Genomic DNA, 17,036 nt, shown 5'->3' on the forward strand with positions numbered 1-17,036 from the left:
ATTTAAATCAAAATTTCTCAGAACTGTGCAAACTTTGTAGATATTCTCCCAAGGAAGCTATATAAAAATGTGAAATGAATCTAGTAGTTTTGGAGAAGATTGTTGACATTGGTGACCTTTGTTAACCCTTCAAGGTCAAAGGTCATGGACCAAAATAAAAGTCCCTATATGACTTCCTACCGTTAGTTGTACTAGGCATTAAAATGAACAAGAAGTTGAAGAAAACAAGGGATGGTCTAAGAATTTTTTCCGCAACTGTATATTGATATCTCTAACCATGTCCATGTTATAAACCATCAAAATATGGACCATTTTAAGTAGTAGGCAAATTTTTAATATTTCAAAAATTTGTCCAAAATTTTAAAAATCTAAATTTCTTCCTGTATGACTTTCTACATTTAGTTGTACCAGGCATTAACATGAACAAGAAATTGAAGAAAACAAGGGGTGGTCTAATATTTTTTTCCTGTTTTCGAGCCTGTTTTACACCTCACAGCCTCAGTTTTCGCGCTTCCAACCAGCCTCGGTACATTTCAGGTGACTGACTTTTCTGTCAATATGGCGCACAAGATCAATATCTGAACCACAATCAAGGTTGAAGGAGTCGAGGAGGTGAAAATAGGGAACTGAGAAGAGCGTCCTGTCCTTCTGATGGGTTCATTTAGCACAGCCTCCACAGCTTAATCACATCACACAATAGTCAATATTAGATGAAGTGAGCTTTGGGCTGCACAAATACGCTGCATGTTAGTCTCCTGTCCTCTTCTGTACACCCTTTTTTTCCATTTCAGTGCCATGTAAAGCCCTGCTAAACAGCACAAAGAAACATTTATACACAGATATCTGCACATACGATATATATATTAATACATGTGCATTATTTTGTTGCATAAATTGCTTGTTTTATATGTAAAACTAGTGTAATATCAACAGATGTCTTTCCTTTGTGGCATATGAATGTAAAATACTGCATGGTGCATATACCAGATATAACATTAAACAGATAAAAATGTCAGTTTTTCATTTATTTCTCTACGCATACAGGACCTTACAAGTGTTTTTTATTATTATTATTGTTATTTTTAAGTCTTGTTTACTATTGAAGAACTGGAAAATGAAATGTTTACTGATACTTTTATTCCGATCCAAAGATGTAAAGAGTAAATAAAACCTGGGGAAAGGAAAGAATGATCTGTTAATTGTTTGAAGTATTATGTGATTTCTATTTAATAAATACAAAATAAAGTTAAAAGTCTATGCTGTATATGTTTTATCTATACATGGGTGAAGTCCAAGGTGTCACAGATGGACAGTCCGCTACTTTTTGATTCATAATTTTTGAACCAGACAAGTTTAAGACAAATATTACACATAATTAGAAAGGGCTAAATGCCATCTTAAACATACTCAAAGGACAAAATTAGTTTCTGAATATATTAAAAATGAAAAATATCAAAACAACTGCGTCACAGATGGACAAAAAATGAACGTTTATTTTTTTGCAAGAATTACAAAGTTCTCAAAAGTGAAGTTCCTATGACATTAAACCCCCTATTTTACAACCTAATAATTGGTTAGAGGAAAAAATATTTGATCATACCTAAATAGAAAGAGTTTTGACAAATGACAGCGTCATGGATGGAAACAAAGGTAAATATCAAATCAAACATTTTTTTATTTCAGTTATCAATATTATATACTTTTTTTTTTTTAAATACAATATTTACAACACACAAATAATATTAACATTATATTCAAATGTATTTTGCATAGATGCATGCATTTATTTTTGTTAAACAGTGTGTGTTTAGAATATAATAGTCAAATATCAATGTATTTGGAATAAATTTAGTTTATTTTACACAGTATTTTTTCCAGAGTCAAAAGTATTTTCCTCAAAAAGAGTAAATTTGGCTTTATATTGACTTTGGAGAGCTCTACCCAAAGAGTAACTTTTACTCTTTAGAGAGGGACCAAATATTATCTGAGTAGAGTAAAATTTTCTTCAATTTGAGTAAATTTTACTCAAATTTCTTGTGTATGAGAGTTTATAAAATAAACCCACAATGACGGCACAAAACATTCACACATAAAACTCCTCAAATTTTTTTTCTCATTTCAAAATACATTTTCCTGAAAATATAAGTAACTACCTACCCAAAAAATATTAGTTTGGTGTGGATTATTGTAGTTTAATATTTATTTTTACCAGATGTTAACCTTCCCTTGACTCCGCCCACATTACAGTTAAAAGACTAGCGTTTTCATGACATGACTGACCAATATTATCATTTGGAATTAAATATGTGATCAGTCTCAGAACTACCAAAACAATCAAAACAAACAATAAAAATAATTTGTGGTATGTTAATGTTACATTATGTTGCAGCATTTTCTTCTCAAATTAACATATTCTTCGACTGAGGTGATTTTTATTTATGCCATTTATTTTAATTGTAATGCAAAACAACTGCCCTAGTTTCCCACTTATTATCTTGCTTTACATTTCATTTAAACAAATGATAATATGTTCTGCTTCAAATATGCAAATGAGATCTTTTGTTGTGGCGGCAGCTCAGATAAGTGCAAATAGGGACAACTCACCAAGTCATTGTTTACGTGGCCTCCCTCCTACACACAGTGTTATCATAAAGGCCGTGGTACACCTACACATCCTCTCCCATCTCCACATAAAATACATGTAAACAAGTTTGTTATGCAACACTTCTGCACAATATAACAGAGGATTATGGTGACTGAATATGTTCATATACACATTTATTTACACACTATATATGCTAATACTGTTTATTAAAAATGACTGAAAAGTAGAGTTTAACCCTTTGATGCATGAATTATGAGAACCTTAGTTAATTTTTTTTTTTTTTTTTCCTGAGTGTTTTTATTCCTCTTTAGGCATGAAAAAAACCAATGTGATTGAACATTTTTTAATCAACCTATTTTTTTTATAGAGTAACAAAAATGTCCACTCAGCTGGACAACATGCGTTTAATTTTTGAAGCAAAGAAACATGTATTTAAAACACAATATCAGAAAGTGATATGCTGTGTGAAAACTATGAAATTAAAACATTTTTAATGCAGCTAATCTGATGTTTTCTCATATTTTATCATACTCTAATACTAGTTATTACTTAGTTCATGGAAATAATATGCAAAAAAAAAAAACTTTTTGTTTAAGAATACTGTTAATTACAGTCGAGAAACAACTAGTAATTGATTTGCACTCAAACATGTTACTGCAAGTTTTGTACTTCTATTTTGTATTTATTTACAGTTTATTTATTTATTCATTTATTTATTGTCTTTCCTGTAATCTGGAGCAGATGTGTGTCAGGGATGGGGGTTTGTTTCGCATGTTGTTTGTCTATTTGTTTGACTTTTGGATCATACAACGGAACTATGTTCTTTGTTTTTATATGTAAAAAAAAAAAAAAAAAAAAACAAGAACAATGAACAGAAGGTTTAAACAAAACAATAAACAGAAGGTTTAAAAAAAAAACAACATGTTACTGATGATGATGATGGTGATGATGATGAAATCCTTTATTCAGTCATCACATAATACAACCATTGTCAACAATATAAACATTACCAACAGGTTAGTGACTGAAAAGGCCCAGGCAGAAGCAGAATGCTTCTATTAATGTCTGTCCTACATAACAAATGAAGCTACCCAGTGTTCAATATAAGAAAAAGAAAAAACAAAAATGCAAACAACTAAACAAACAGACAGACAAGCAAAAACATAAAGAAGTGAAACTAAACCAAAAAAACAGAAAACATAACCAACCAAATTAATGGTAATTTAATGTAGAGTAAAAAAAATATTATTTACTTATTAATTATTAGATCTTAACAATTGTAACCTTCAAAAATTGCCCTACATACCATTTTTTCAAAAAGCAAAAACGAGTTACACATTCATAAATCCATGCTGGCCTCATTCAGTAGTTTAACCCTTTCATGCATACTGGTCACTACAGTGGACAGCTATTCTACAGCTGTTCTCTTGTATATTCATGGGTTTTGTTGTTCTTTTCGTTGTTTTTTTTTTTTTTTTTTTTTTTTTTTTTTTTTTACACATATCTTTATTAAAGATTTAAGACACTATATATCTTTTCTGACATGAATTGGTAACAGTATGTAGATCTCTCCTGAGGATAAACCCCCAGAATCACAAGCCCTCCCCATAGTTTTCACACAATTTATCAGTAAATACATGTTTCTGTGCATCAAAAATTAAACGTGTGGTGTCCAGCTGAGTGGACATTTTTGCAACTTCATGAAAAATAGGTTCATAAGAATTTTTTTTTTTTTCATTATTATTTTTTAAATGTATTTTAATTTTTAAAAAAAAAATATTTTATTTTATTGTAATTTTATTTATTTTTCAGAAGAAAATTTTCAGTCGCATTGTTTTTTTCATGCCTAAAGAGGAATAAAAACACTCAGGAAAAAATTTTGATTACGGTTCTCATAATTCGTGCATGAAAGGGTTAACTCCAACAACAGAACTCCAACAATCTTCTTTTAGTCTCTTTTCTAGTTTTCTGTACACCAAATTTACAAACATCACACAAACTGCAGATCAGGTTTATCAAGAACAGCAAAGTTACAGTAATTGTATGAATTGCAGTGTATGAGATGGTGCATAAGCGTTAACTGTGTTGGCTGATATGGAAATAAAACAACAAAACCCATAAATATACAAGAGAACAGCTGTAGTGACCACTATGCATGAAAGGGTTTAGATCAAATTATAACCCACAAATTAAAAGAAATCATTTATCTATCAACTGAAATGTAATAAAATGAGTTGAGAGTTCTTAAAGTGTTAAAAGTTAAGCAGATTTGCTTCTGTAGTTCGAGTTATTCTTCCTTAAACATGTACTAAACAGTCATTTCTACAGTCAGAATATGACCTTCCTCTTCATGACACTATGTTCCCTCAAGTTATAAAAGTACTTGACTTCTTGCAAAAATTAAAAAAAAATATAAATGTACTTTAGAGGAGGTCTGCCTGGACACTAAAATGCCAGATGTCACTTTGGATCGAGGCAGTCTGCAGCAGAGTTGATGTTTTGCCTGGAGAAGGAGATCAGTGTCTACTTTAGGTCAGAGGTCTTTAAATGCTGCCCTTTCTGAGAGAGATATGACATAATGAAGGTGTTACATAAGCATAAAAAAAAACCATGTCCTATTATTTTGAGGCTCAATGTGTTTCCTATTTAATCTTTTCTTCTCTGGGGTGTGTTTTTTGTTGAAGCCTTTTACAGCTTTTTACCCTGCATATATTATTTTTTTGTTGTTAAATAGGCCTATTTTCACATTTTTGCATTTCTGTTGTCTGAGATACAAACTACATTTCAACCCTGACTACATGATGAAGAGAATGACACAAACTTTTTCTTACCTTTGCTGTTTTCTGGTGATAATTCAGTTTAAATCACAGGTGTCAAACATGTGGCCCGGGGGCCAAATCCGGCCCGCCAAAGGGTCCAGTCTGGCCCTTGGGATGAATTTGTGATATGCAAAAATTACACTAAAATATTAACAATCCTTTTAGTTCAGGTTCCACATTCAGAACAATTCAACCTCAAGTGGGCAGGATTCAGTAAAATACTATCATAATAACATAGAAATAATGACAACTTCAAATGTTTCTCTTTGTAAATGTAAATATTTTCATGTATTTACACTATAACAAAGGATAATTTTGCAAAAAAAAATATGAAGAACCTGAAATGTCTTAAGAGAAGTAAGTACAATTTTAACAATATTCTGCCCGTTACTAAATGTTTTGTGTGTTTGTAGATCCACTGTGATCTGTAAGTTATAATATACATGTGTAAATGATAAAATGAGGCAGAATATTGTTAAAATTACACTTATTTTTTTCAGTTTGTTCATGTTATTCACATCTTTTGAAAGGTTAGTTTGTAGATGTAAACCTTTTCATAATGTAAATTTACTTTTTTCGCTCTAAAACATTGAGAAAAGTTTGGAGTTAACATTATTTATATATTATTATGTTATTATTTTACAGGTTCGGCCTACTGCAGATCAAATTTGGCTGAATCTGGCCCCCGAACTAAAATGAGTTTGACACCACTGGTTTAAATGAATGAAGTTCCTGTTATGGGCTAATCCATTGTTTGGTGTTGCGTTGAAATGATTCCCACTGGAAACAAATGCATCTATATCACACTTTTTTCAAAACTCTACACATACACACTCACTCACTCACTCACTCACTCACTCACTCACTCACTCACTCTCTAAAACACATTGTGATGTTACAGTTTTTCTTTGAATTGTTAATGCCTGGTATGGTAACAACAAAAGTAGCTCATAGTAGTTTAATTTCAGTGCTGACATTGTGGTGTCAAAAAAATCAGTATTTTAACCCTTTCATGCATGAATTATGAGAACCTTAATCAAATTTTTTTCCTGAATGTTTTTATTCCCCTTTAGGCATGAAAAAAACAATGCGATTGGAAAATTTTCTTCTGAAAAATAAATAAAAATAAATAAATAAAATAAAAATAATTGAAAAAACATTTAAAAAATACATAAAAAAATAATAATAATGAAAAAAAAAAAAAATTCTTATGAACCTATTTTTCATGAAGTTGCAAAAATGCCCACTTAGCTGGACACCACACGGTTGATTTTTGACGCATAGAAACATGTATTTACTGATAAATTGTGTGAAAACTATGGGGAGGGCTTGTGATTCTGGGGGTTTATCCTCAGGAGAGATCTACATAATGTTACCAATTCATGTCAGAAAGATATGTAGTGTCTTAAAACTTTAATAAAGATATGTGCAAAAAAAACAAAAAAAAAAACAGCGAAAAGAACAAAAAAAACCCATGAATATACAAGAAAACAGCTGTGGAACAGGTGTCCACTGTAGTGACCAGTATGCATGAAAGGGTTAATCAAAAGTATTCAATTTGTAATCAGAAGTATTTAATTTGTATTCAAAAGTATTTAACCTGTATTCATTTGCATGCCAGAAGTTATTCTTAGTGTAATGTGTGGATTGTACCAGAGGGGGGGTGGGGGTTTATAAATTAAACTTCATCCTGCTCCGTTTTGACTGTTGGACTTTCTTTTATATAATCCTTTTGTTGTTTGGGTTTAACCTGTTTAACCCTGACCATATTTTCAGGGGAAAAATGCCTAAAAAGACATACCCAAGTAAATGAAGAATTCCTTCACAATAATAAGGTTCATACGGATGTTCTTGGTGTCTGTGGACATTTACAGACCTCACAGAATCTATTCCCATTGTCTAAAATATTGTATCTATTACTCTGCCTGAGTAAACTGTAACAAACTAAAAGAAATTAGAATTTTTTTATCCTCGCCTGTTTTTTTTCGGCTGGATTGACGATGATATGCATAAATTAATTGTTCGTGTCGCAGATTTTTAATAGCGTATATTTCACCCCACAAAGATTAAAAATCATGTTTGAACATTAAAGTTTGCACTAAAATACACTTTTGATGCACTTTTATTAACATTAGGGTCTAAACTTTGAGCAAAAGTTGACATCCATTGTCCCGATTTATTATATTTTTATAGTAAATGATCGAAATAAACAAACAAACAAACAAATGTTGTGTATTATTCTTTCTACCTGTGAGTTGCACAGATGGACTTTTCTTTTATATCTAAATAGAATTTCAATATTACACCCTAGCACCTTGACCCATGGGGATCCACAGGCTCTAGATATGGTAGTTTTTATGCTGTTGTGTATTCGTGCATGCTGTGCCACATTTGTCCAGCCGTCACCGCCAAAGTGTTCTGGCCATAGCAACGTGATTGTAAGGCTATTGTATTCCAAAATTACGAATATATCCCAAAATATTGGTCCTATCAACTTACTGTTTTCACTAGCTCTTTACGTATTTTGTGTGAATCCCCGGACACACACACACACACACACACACACACACACACACACACAGAGGCCACTTGGCTTTAATAATAATAATAATAATAATAATAATAATAATAATAATAATAATAATAATAATAATAATAATGGTGATGATGATAATGATAACAATGATGAAGATGATGATAATAATAATAATAATAATAATAATAATAATAATGATGATGGTGATGATGATAATGATAACAATGATGAAGATGATGATAATAATAATAATAATAATAATAATGATGATGATGATGATGATAATGATAACAATGATGAAGATGATGATAATAATAATAATAATAATAATAACGATAATAATAATAATAATAATAATAATAATAATAATAATAATGATGATGATGATGATGATAATGATAACAATGATGAAGATGATAATAATAATAATAATAATAATAATAATAATAATAATAATAATAATAACGATAATAATAATAATAACGATAATAATAATAATGATGATGATGATGATAACAACAACAACAACCACAATAATAGTAATAATAATAATAATAATGACATTTTTGAAGGTTTTACAGTTGTGTGCTTTTCATTTACAGTTTTCCACCTTTTATTAAATGCTAAATATATTTACCGTACAGATTAAACATTGTGTTCTGCATGTGTTGGATGCAGTGTTTTTTCATTTTGCCGTGCGTTGTGTATTGACAGCTCTACAGAGTCTACATGTTGACTTGCCGTGTGTGCGATCTGAGAGCACTGTTTACTTTCGAGTGCAGGTAAAATGGTTTTAGGCAGTTGTTGGATGTTGCCAGGACAGTGTGAGGGTTTGTGAATGTAGTTTAAGCCGTGGGTTTTGTGTCCACTGTTTTGACAAGAGGGGTGTTTCTTTCAAAAAATGTGTTTAAGCGATTGGGATAAACTGTGATAACGCTCTGAAACAAACAACATTGATAACTGTGTGTGGCAAAAACTCCCATTTTAACTCTTTCATGCATGAATTATGAGAGCCCTAATCAAGACTTTTTTTTTTCCTGAGTGTTTTTATTCTTCAAACAATGCGATTGAAATTTTTTTTATGAACCTTTTTTTCATGGAGTTGCAAAAATGTCCACTCATCTGGACACCATGTGTTTGATTTTATAAGCAAAGAAACAAATATTAACTGATATACTGTGTCGAATCTATCAATTTTTTTTTTTTTTTTTTTTTTTTTTAATTAATGTGATTTTTTTTAATACTTTACTTTCATCTCTCCACATTTTATGATAGACATAGATAAGCAGGATGGATGGAGGGGTAAACCCTTTAGAAATACCAATATTTTCAGTTGGAATTATTGCTTTTACTAAACATACATTACATATGTTTTGTAGTTTAACCCTTTTTTTAAATATATACTTTATTTTTATCTCAATATTTTATGATAGACAAAAAAAAAAAAAAAAAAAGACAGACCACAACAATTAGTGCATCCAGGTTCAAACTCCAGACAAAATACAGATGGGTTCAGGACAAATTAGTCTAGGATTGTACAGGTTCAAGTATTTTTTTGATTAACATACACATTCCATTTTTCCCCAATATTTTTTTTTTACATTTATTTATTTATTTGTTTATAGATTCTTTATTGATTTATTGATTTATAGTTTATTTATTTTGAATATGGAAATGATACAAGCTTCCTGACTGTTACTAATTGACTTCTTTGCACAACATAACATAGAAATGACAATTCAAGGACGCATAAAATAATGATACACACAAAAAGAAAAAGGAACAATCTATCAGTAGTGAGTCTTAATGAGAAGGTCAGTCTTTTCATGTCATACATTTCATTCACAACAGTTGCCCAGGCCAGAAGCATTGGGGGATCTTCGCACAACCATTTTTGAGTTCTGGCTTTTAAAAAAAAACAACAAAAAAAAACATTTTGAATGCTGCTAATCTGATGTTTTCATTTTAACATACTCTAATATTAGTCATATTCACTTCATGGAGATAATACACAAAAAAAAAAAAAAAAAAACCAACTAAACAAAAACAGCCTAATAACAGTAACAAGCAGTTGATTTACACTCAAACATGTCACTGCAGATCAGGTTTATCAAGAACGACAAAGTTACAGTAATAGTATGAATTGCAGTGTGTGGGATGATGCATAAGCGTCCACTGTGTTGGCTGATATGCAAATAAAACAACAAAACCCATGAATGTACAAGAGAACAGCTGTAGAATAGCTAGAGCGGATAAGTTGAGTTTACTTTAAAAATTTGAGGAAACCGGTTGCCTTAAAAAAATGTAATTAATGAGTAATGAAAACGTGAGTGTATTAAAGTGAAAGGCTTGATTTGAATGGAATTGCTATTTTAAGTCCAACACACTAAATCCAATCCAATCCAATCCAACTTTATTTGTAAAGCACTTTAAAGCAACTGCAGTGGACCAAAGTGCTGTACAGAAGAATAAATAAAACCAAAATAGAAGAATAAAATACAGAATAGATTTAAAGGCATAGAAACTGTACAAAAAAAGAAAAAGTGCTGTACAGAAGAATAAATAAAACCAAAATAGAAGAATAAAATACAGAATAGATTTAAAGGCATAGAAACTGTACAAAAAAAGAAAAAGTGCTGTACAGAAGAATAAATAAAACCAAAATAGAAGAATAAAATACAGAATAGATTTAAAGGCATAGAAACTGTACAAAAAAAGGAAAAAGTGCCGTACAGAAGAATAAATAAAACCAAAATAGAAGAATAAAATACAGAATAGATTTAAAGGCATAGAAACTGTACAAAAAAAGAAAAAGGTGCTATACAGAAGAATAAATAAAACCCAAATAAAAGAAGAAAATACAAGAATAGATTAAAAAGACATACAATTAAAAACAACTAAATAAATAAATACATAAATAAATAAATAAATAAAATAGATAAATAAGAACAATAAACCACTGCCAAATAAAAACAATAGAATAAAGATAGTACAAGTAATTAAATGCCAAGTTAATTTCACTTAAAATTTGTTGCAATGTCAACTGCTTTGTATAATCATTAATTTAATATCATCAGTTCACTGGACTCATTTCCTAGTTGATTGACATTAAAATCTTTTGCAATATAAATTTCTTTGTGTAATTATTCAGCTCAATGCATTGTAGTGTGGATGGATGTTAGCTCAATGTAATTTACCGGTAGAGTAAGTGCTTTTAACTTGGCAAGGCATTAAGACTTTCATTAAACAAGAACCGTCATAGATGAACAGGAAAGCCATAGTTCATCCTCTGGCTCTGACTCATGGTGCAGCTCTACAAAAATACAAACACAAAAAGGCCAATAAACATTGGCATACACACATCAAGTCCAAATTAACACTAACACCACAACCCCGCTGAACCCCTGCATATAAAATAACACACTTTCACAACATGCCCAATACCCACAATGCAATGCGGAGATAAAAAGGTGTAGTTATGACTAAAACTGAGTGATTTAAATCCATTCAACTTCAACTTTTTCATACTTTCGACTATGTCTACAAATTAGTTGAATATACTGAACATTTTATAGTCATGTTATAAAACTGAAATCATTTAAGTACACTGTAATTAAAGCATTTTAGTAAATACAAAGTCCAGGCTTACAGCGTGTAATGACCACTATGCATGAAAGGGTTAAATCCATGTGAGTCCTGTGATGGAATAAAATATATAATTACATATTTTGCACATGCAGGTAAAATGCTGTTTTGTCCTGAGTCATGTGCAGGAACTGTTTCTGGTGTGGGTCAGAATATGCTGTGAGCAGTAACATTTTATCATCATGCAGATAATTACGTCTTTTTAAGTTAAGTTGGTCTCAACAGACTTCGCCCTCTTCAAGTAGAGGTGGCAATTCTCTAAATAGATAGGATTCTCTCTTATCACAGATGATGGTAGAGGCAAAAAGACGGTTTAAATAGGAGAGGGAGGGGTGTAATTCCTGATGTTTGGGGTTAATTTGGTCCGGAATTTGAGCTGTCAGGTAGACTACACTGTCCTGACTGGGAAAGTTAATGAGCCTGCGAGAGAAGAGGTGGTTATTGGGTAAAGGGACTGAAGTAAGAGTGTACGGTAATAGCAGGTAGATGAACTGGCTGCAGTGACATTCGTAGTCATACTCTGAGCTGGCAGCATTTGTAGGTCACATTGACCCTATCTTAGTCACAACGGTATTAAGAAATTTCATTGAGCATGGACACTTTCTCCTGCAGAGATGTTAAATGAACCTGTGACAAATATCAGATATTCAGCTGAGCATATTTACAGCCCGTAGCTGAGATAATGGTTTGGTCACAACGACCTGCAGAAATAAACAGGGATATATGAATGTCCCAGATTAAAGCTACAACTGGACATGTCTCCTAAACATCACACCACGGCTCAGATGGTAGAGCGGGTCGTCCAATAACTGAAGGGTTGGTGGTTCAAATCCCGCTCTGTCCCAGTCATGTGCTGTTGTGTCCTTGAGCAAGACACTTCACACTCCTTGCCTCCAGTGCTGCTACTCACACTGGTGTATGAATGTTCGGTGGCGGTCGGAGGGGCTGTAGGCGCGAATTGGCGGCGCTCATGGAAAAGCGCTACATAAATCTAATCCATCATTCAAGTTCAAGTTCAAGTTGACTTTATTTGTACCCGTAGGTAGATTTGTTTGCAGTAAGCTTTCACTCACTACCAGTCGCTGCGTGCGCAAGCGCCCAACACAAATCCTTCTTCGGAATTTGCAGTACAGTACAGAAGATAATGCAAAGCACAAATATAAGACATCATACAGTTTACACACGGTACACGTGGACACATGCTGGAATTTTTTCATGGATTTGAAGGGAATTGGGGGATAGCGTGAACAATTAGGCCGACAGCAGACGTGAAAGGTGAATGGGGGAAGGGGAGATGCATGAACTGTGTAACAATTGTGGAATGTGTGTGCGAAGATAAGAGACTCCAGTGGGTTCGCTCTGTCCATACAGTTAGTCCTTCAGTCTTTATCAGTTCTTATCAGTTCAGTCCACTGTTGTCTTGACCATGGAAGATGTTTTGACTGCAGGGGGGAGTAAAGAATGCGCTGCTCCCTCAGTTCTCAGGGGAAATAATTTGGACCGCGGGGGGAAACTTGATTACTGCATAGATTTAGTATGACTTAATTTTGTTATACCTGGCCTCAGCATTCCTTGCATCTTCGACCAGTAAGGCCCCTGCACAATTCCACAATCTTCTCCTTCAGTCCGGCAGATTGACGGAGCCCCTCCACGGTTGCCCTCAGTCCCTCTGCGGACTGACCCGTGATGTAATCCAACTTCTTGTACGAGTCCCCAGCCCGTCCGGCCAGGTCTCGCACGCTCTCCTCCGTCTGCTTCACCGCCCGTTGTAATTCCTTCACGTTATCACTCACCGCTCCGAAGTGCTTCCCAATTTCCACCGACAGCAGCGGGGTCTCTTTGCATGCTGCTGTCTTGCTGATTTTGCGATAGATCAGGACCATTCCCAAGCATCATTATTATTATTATTATTATTACCTCCACCAAGGAGGTTATGTTTTTGCCAGGGTTTGTTTGTTTGTTAGTTAGCAACATAACTGAAAAAGTTAGGGATGGATTTTGATGAAATTTTTAGGAAATGTCCAAAATGGGACGAGTAACAAATGATTACATTTTGGGAATGATCCAGATCACTGTCTAGATCCAGGAATTTTTAAAAGGATTCTTTATCATTGGGAGATAGGGATATTTTCAACATATGTATTTGTAACTCCACAATGAATGGTCAGAGTGCTTGGTAAAAAAAAAAAAAAAAAAAAAGTTCGAAACAGCTTCTACAAGATATTGAAGATTGATTTGTTTCTTTGTCTGTCTGTTTGTTTGTTTGTTTGTCTGTTAGCAAGATTACTCAACAAGTTATGGAAGGATTTTGATGAAATTTTCAGGAAATGTTGATACTGGCGCAAGGAACAAATGATTAAATTTTGGAGGTGATTCAGGGGGTGGGGACTGATCTGCCTTGGTGGAGGTCTGGGCTCTCCGAGTGCTTTTCTAGTTATTATTATTATTATTATTATTATTATTATTTTATTTATTTTTTTTATTTTTTATTTTTTACCACACAAACGGACATTTCCATTGTTTTTCCATTCATATTCTTCTTTTCCAAAAAACACGACAAATGTAATCATCACATTTTTAACCTCTAATCAAACTGCATGACTGTTTTAATTAAAATAAAGTTTATAATGAGAGGGTACAATCTTCAGGGACATTTAACAGTTTGAAGAAATGCCTTTACCGAGGGACTTCGACCTTATTTTTTTTTAAACACATATCTTTATTGAGGTTTTGACACATTACATATATTTTCTGACATGAATTGACAACAATGTGTGGGTCTCCCTTGAACATAAATCCCCAGAACCCCCCCCCCCCCCCCCCCCCAGACCACCTCTGAATTTTTAAACAGCTATAAAAGTAAATAACATAACAACATAATAATTGACAGACAATATAAGTAATAGTGACTTGAATACTAATCAACATCCATTTTTGTATATCTGATATATAATCAAATATCATTTAAAAAAGAAATAAAATAAAATAAAAAGGGGTATGGTCTTACTTTGTAAGTTACGATGATGAGATATCAGGTCTTGATTCTAAAAATTTTATAAATGAATTCCATATCTTGTGGAAGACATGAGTTTTCCATTTAATTGTGTATGTGAACCTTTCACTCGCTCTGCAGGATGAGAGTTCAGCAATTCATGAATTCAACGATGGGCAATCAACACTTTTCCAGTGTAGACCCACATCTTAAGATTATCATTTAACAGAGTTGAAATTTAAATAGAGATCCTGCAGGGTACACAATCTGATCCATATTTAATGCAAATGAGATTGTATCTTAATTGTTTTACCATCACGTTTGCATTGCCTGTGCTCTGCCTCCTAAAACATGTGCATCATACATCATACATGTGCTCCTGCAAAATCTGCGTGACACATTATGCAACCACCTCAGCTTTTGTATCCACAGAAATGTTACGTTTAATTACCGAGAGGAGAATAAATCACTTTTGCATAGTAAATAATCTCATTTTTACACGTTAGCATCAATAAAAAAGTGGAAAAATGTAAAAGTGCACACAAATTTACATTCATTTACCTTCAACAGAAGCTAAAATGTTAATGTACGTACTATGTATTTCACTTACGGTTGTGTTTGGTTGCAACAGCTGAACAAATACGATTAACCTGATGTTTAGAAGAAGAAGATGAAGAAGAAGAAGAAGAAGATGATGATGATGAAGAAGAAGAAAAAGAAGAAGAAGACGTAGAAGAAGAAGATGAAGAAGCAGAAGAAGAAGATGATGATGATGAAGAAGTGTTATGCCCCGGCCTAGGGTTTACCAGGGGGGGGCATAATATGCTCACTTTTGTCCCCTCCCAGCTCCCAAGCACACACGTCAGTCAAAAAAACTAAAGTTCACAGTATTTATTTTTAAATCAACTAAAGAAGGGTTAGGGAAGGGTGCGGCTAAACAAAATATCTTCTGTGGGAGTTCAAACTAAATTACTTACTTCAAAATAAATGGAAGAAATAAAATACAGAAAACTAACCTAAACTCCCTAACCAAAAACAGGAGAAAATGGGAAAAACAAAAGAGCCAACCTCCCCTACCAAAAAAGGATCAAATTGCAAAAATACTATTTACAGCTATATACAAAATTGTGAATTAGCACATGAAACACACGAAGACTGACGATCACACACACAGGAACACACGGTTGGGAGCTGGCAGGAGGCAAGAGAGAGAGAGCGAACTGGAGGATCAATGCCAATTAAAAAAGGGGCCAGGCAATCATGCTCCACCAATCAGCTTCCTGTAGAGCAAACAGACATAAAAAGGGCACAGCACACCTACAGGACGGGGGAGAACATACACACTAAATAGAAACATATTTACATATATACACATAAATAAACAAATTATGACCCAGGGTCATAACAAGAAGAAGAAGATGAAGAAGAAGACATAGAAGAAGATGATGATGATGATGAGGAAGAAGACATAGAAGAAGATGATGATGAAGAAGAAGATGAAGAAAAAGAAGTAGAAGAAGAGGATGATGATGATGATGATGATGATGAAGATGAAGAAGACATAGAAGAAGAAGACGATGATGAAGAAGATGAAGAGGAAGAAGACATAGAAGAAGAAGATGATGATGAAGAAGAAGTAGAAGAAGAAGAAGATGATTATGATGATGAAGAAAAAGAAGATGATGATGTTGAAGAAGAGGAAGAAGAAGAAGAAAAAGAAGAAGATGATGATGAAGAAGAGGAAGAAAAAGAAGAAGATGATGATGATGAAGAGGAAGAAGAAGAGGAAGAAGAAGAAGAAGAAAAAGAAGAAGATGATGATCATGATGAAGAAGAGGAAGAGGAACAAGAAGAAGAAGAAAAAGAAGAAGAAAGGAGAATCTTGATTTATCATAAATCATATTTTTGTCCAAATTGTGATATCTGTGTAATTTAACTCTCCTAATACTACAACTTCATTTTTCGTCATGTCCTGAAAAAATATGACACAGGTAATGATGCTCTAATCCATAACGACCCAGTACTAATTCTGTGGCAGTTCCCAAATGAATTTTTCTCTCTATTTCAACCTTCATTAAGTGATTTATCACCATTTATTATAATATTATCTACTGTATTTTATGATTTTTTCAATTTAAATCATTTATTTTGCTTATATGTAATTCACTGAACATGCAGCTGTTCATTAAAGCTCAGAGTAAATTTAAAGGTTATTTTATCAAAACAATGGAAACTGAAGAAAAAAGTGACTTTTTCAGCAAAATAAATCATAAACTGAGCATAAACCTAGTGTGTCCATCCACTGTCATTGATCCAACTCCATGGGTTTTACTGGTGAATTACTGTTGTAGAAGATGACAGGGTTTCCATGGTAACCACAGAGCCTCTGAACGTCCAAATGGGTCATTATCTGATGACCACGAAAAGACGACAAACTGT

Source organism: Sphaeramia orbicularis, chromosome 24, assembly GCF_902148855.1.
Source record: "Sphaeramia orbicularis chromosome 24, fSphaOr1.1, whole genome shotgun sequence".
NCBI lineage: Eukaryota > Metazoa > Chordata > Actinopteri > Kurtiformes > Apogonidae > Sphaeramia > Sphaeramia orbicularis.